The sequence below is a fragment of the Lupinus angustifolius genome, chromosome LG05, assembly GCF_001865875.1.
Source record: "Lupinus angustifolius cultivar Tanjil chromosome LG05, LupAngTanjil_v1.0, whole genome shotgun sequence".
Lineage (NCBI taxonomy): Eukaryota > Viridiplantae > Streptophyta > Magnoliopsida > Fabales > Fabaceae > Lupinus > Lupinus angustifolius.
Genome location: NC_032013.1, coordinates 9,326,911 through 9,331,336, shown reverse-complemented (window position 1 = coordinate 9,331,336; position 4,426 = coordinate 9,326,911).

Here is a 4,426-nt window from a genome sequence, read left to right as displayed (position 1 = left end):
AAAATTTCAACGGTTGAATATGTTCTTGACATGTTCATGAACAGCATACTTAAATCTCGTCAACATCCATTGGTTGAATGTTGAGAGATCAAGGATTGAAGATGGAAGAAACAAGGAGAAAATGAGAGAAAAGATGAAGAGATGATTTTTAACTTCTTTTGAAAATTTTGCAAATGAGAGAGTGTGAGAGTGAAGTATGAAATGTGAGGGTTTAAGGAGAGAGTGAAATCAGATTTCCTCTAGGCAATGATGAAAAAATCTCCTAGGGTGGCTAATGATGAGCTCATGGGATATTTGAGAAAGTGATGTGAGATTTGCTTTATGGAAGTCAAATCTTGCATCCCAATGCAAAATGGTCACCTCGCGGACACGTGAGATAAACATGCCTGAGTATTATCGGCTAATACTCGATCGAGTATTATAAATCGCCCGATCCTAATATCCGATTAGAATTTCAGATTTCGGCATTCCGAGTGAAAAATATTTAGAAAATAGGTATCAGTGTAATCAGGGTCTATATTGACTCGAAATGAAATTACGAAGCCAACGGCACAATCGGAATTCGAATCCGAGTTACGGAACTCAAAAACCATTTTTTGAGCCATACTGGGTGAGATTCGATCCCGACAGCGGTCTGAAACCGACTGTCTCCGAAAATCATGAAAATTTACCACTAATTTGGAAATAGAATTACAAGACTAAAACTCAACTTGAGTTTCGTCTAATTCATTACTGATAATTCCCAGAAATTCATTTTCGAAAATATAATTAATAACAATATTAATAAAATCTTATAATTCAAAATCGTAAAATTTGCGGTGTTACAATCCTCCCCCCTTAAAATATTTTCGTCCTCGAAAATAGAGCATACCTCTCAATCAAACAGGTGGGGAAGGATTCTCTCATCGCATCCTCGACCTCCCATGTTGCATCTTCGCCATTCGCTTGACTCCATATGACCTTAACCAATGTGATTTCTTTCCCTCTAAGAGTCTTGATACTCCAATCACCGATCCTTACTGGCAATGTCTCAAACATAAGATTATCCTTTAACTGAATTGAATCGGGTTCGATTATGTGCGATGGGTCAATAATGTATTTTCTAAGTTGAGACACATGGAAAACGTTGTGTAGATTGGACAATAAAGGTGGTAAGGCTATTTGGTAAGCTACTGGTCCAACTTTCCTAAGGATTTGGTAAGGTCCAATAAATTTTGCGGTAAGCTTACGGGCTTTTAATAACCTGCCAATACTAGTTGTCGGAACTACTCTCATGAAGACATGATCGCCTTCTTCAAAACTGAGAGGGTTCCTCCTCTTAACATAGTAGCTCTTTTGTCTGCTCTGAGCTGTCTTCATGTTCTCCCTTATCATCCGAATCTTGTCCGTCGTTTGTTGAACCACATCGGGTCCTAAAATCAAATTCTCCCCCATTTTAAACCAGCATAACGGCGTTATGCATTTCCTGCCGTACAAAGCTTCATACGTCACCATACTGATACTTGAATGAAAGTTGTTATTGTAGGTGGACTCGATCAAATGCAGATGATCAACCCAACTCCCTGGGTTCTCCAACACACATGCTCTAAGAAGATCTTCCAATGATTGGATCGTCCTTTTTGATTGACCATCGGTCTGCGGGTGATAAGCGGAACTCATGCTCAACTTGGTCCCCAAGGCTGATTGCAAACCATCCAGAACTTGGAAGTGAAGCGCGGATCTCTATCCGAGATGATATTAGTGGGAATACCATGCAATCAGACAATCTCTTTAATGTACAACTCCGCCAATCTCTCTAAAGAGTACTTCATGTTGATAGGCAGAAAGTGGGCTGTCTTGGTCAAACGGTCCACAATGACCCAAACAGCGTCTTAACCCTTCTGATTTTTCGAAAATCCACTCACGAAGTCCATCGAAATGCTGTCCCATTTCCAAACTGGAATATCCAATGGTTGTAACTCTCCACCAGGTCGTTTGTGTTCAATCTTCGCTTTCTGGCATGTTAGGGAACGGGAAACATACTCGGCTGCCTCTTTCTTCATCCCTGACCACCAGAACATTTTCTTCAAATCTTGATACATCTTGGTAGTTCCCGAGTGAATACTCAACTTGCTCCGGTGTGCTTCGTCCAAGATTGCCATCCTCAAATCAGGGTCTCTTGCCATCCTCAAATCAGGGTCTCTTGGTAAGACTATAGGTAGGCTCTGAATCTCTGCTCTGCCTTCCTTTTCCAACGAAGCCAACATCATAAACACCTGAGCTCCGTTCTTCAACAACTTCTCCATCTCGTTGGCATATGTATTTTTAGCCTCATAGTAGGGTTTACTGGTTTCTATAGGTTCACTAAACACTAACGTCTTACTAAAACAGTTCAAAAGAACATGATTTTTAGATAACCAGTCCATCCCTAAAATGATATCTAACTGGGATAAGGGTAGACATATCAGGTCCACCAAAAATACTCGGCTTTCTAAAGTTATCGGATATTGGGAACACACGGTTGACATGATAACTGGTTCACTAGTGGGGGTGGATACTAGCAAATCATAAGGTAAAGTACAACAGGTAAAGCTAAACAGTTGACAACATCAATAGCAATAAAGGAATGGGTTGCACCCGAATCAAACAGTACAGATAAAGGAATCTCGTTAACGTTGCAGGTACCTTGAATGAGATCTCTGTTAGCCCCGACCTCTGCTCCGCTCATCGTGAACACTCTGCCTTGAGCCCTGGGTCGTGCTGCCTGCACTGAGTTCACTGCTTCCCTTTTTAGCTTTTGGCATGAGAACTTGTAGTGCCCTACCTCATTGCAATGAAAACACGTCACACATGTGTTACCAGCGTGCCTTCCCTTGCACTTGGGACACACTGGTGTCGCACCCTGATTGTAGTTCCCGACGAACGAACTCATCCTGCTGTTGTTGTTGTTGTGACTGTTGTTGTGGTTATTGTTGTTGTTGTTGTGGTCTCCTGGTCTGAAGCCTCTGTTGTTATAAGGCTGAAAGCTCCTCTGATGACTTCCTGAAGAAGACGCAGCAGACCTTTGATTGCGGTTGAAGGGCCTTCCCCTTCCAAACCCATGTCCACTACTTCTCTGTGGATTGACCCATGTTGGAGGTGATACAACACTTTTCAGTATCACATTCCTCGCTCTGACGCTCTCTTCGTAGAGCCTGCACTTGTTGACCAGAGTTGCAAAGTCTGGTATCTGCTGGTGAACGAACATCACCTTCAGGTCGGGCTTAAGTCCATCCTCGAACTTAGCACACTTTGTAACGACCCGATTCTTTTGTGAAATAAAAAAAATATTTTTATAGAATTTCTTACTCAACAACTATTTATGACTATGAATTTCTTCCTTCATAGATTTTATTTATTGTGGATATATTTAATAATTATGAGTTTCTAATTAAAATAATGGCCCAAATGACATAACAATATATCTTTAAGACTTGAACAATTCAAGTTCATTCTCTATAATTATGGGAATAAATAAATTATTTCCAAGAATCAATTGTCCTCATTTCATGACTAAGTATAGATATTTACTTATCAATACTTTTGTCATTCTAAAGCAACATCATAAAAGCACATGTGATAATATCCATCAAAATGCCATGACTAAAAGTCATGTGTAACATGTTTTACAAACAACTACATAATAACTATGATCCATTTATAGGAATGCAAATTTCTAGTTAGTTTTAGTTGCATACATACAAATAACTTATAGTATTTCCAAGTAAAGTAAAACCTGTGTTCCTAGAATATCAGAAGTTAAATTCATCCTTACAATAGGGTGCCCCCAATACACAAAAACATAATACAAAACATAACACCTAAGGTAACCCATTTAACAGTCTTCCAAAATACCAAGTATCCATCATATCATTCCAATCACACATCAACACTATATTCCTATGCTAATAGGAACCTGATCCTCTACCATCTCTTGGGGAGAAGTGTTGCTTGTTATCTGTATGATCATAACATGTACCAGTACACAATATGCAAAAACAAAGAGAGAGTAACTTATCCTTTTCAGGCAAATAGGTGGAATTGTATGGAAATTAAGTATCATAACGTAAACAATATAACACAACAATAACAATCATAGCTCAACATAAACGATCATATAACACATCATAAACGATCGTATAACACATAATAAACAATATGATACAACATAAATGATTATAACACAATACAAACAATCACGTCATAAAATAACATATAACATATAACATTTCCCAAACATAGAACTCAGTATCATGAACATGGTGCATTAATTATTCAATGTATCACTAACTAGTTCAATATCAAATGCAATGCATGTTGATCCTTATTCAACCTTTTACTTTTCAACTCAACTCCCATTATTTTTCAACTCAACTCCTTTTGGAAAGCAATCGGGAGTACAAGACAT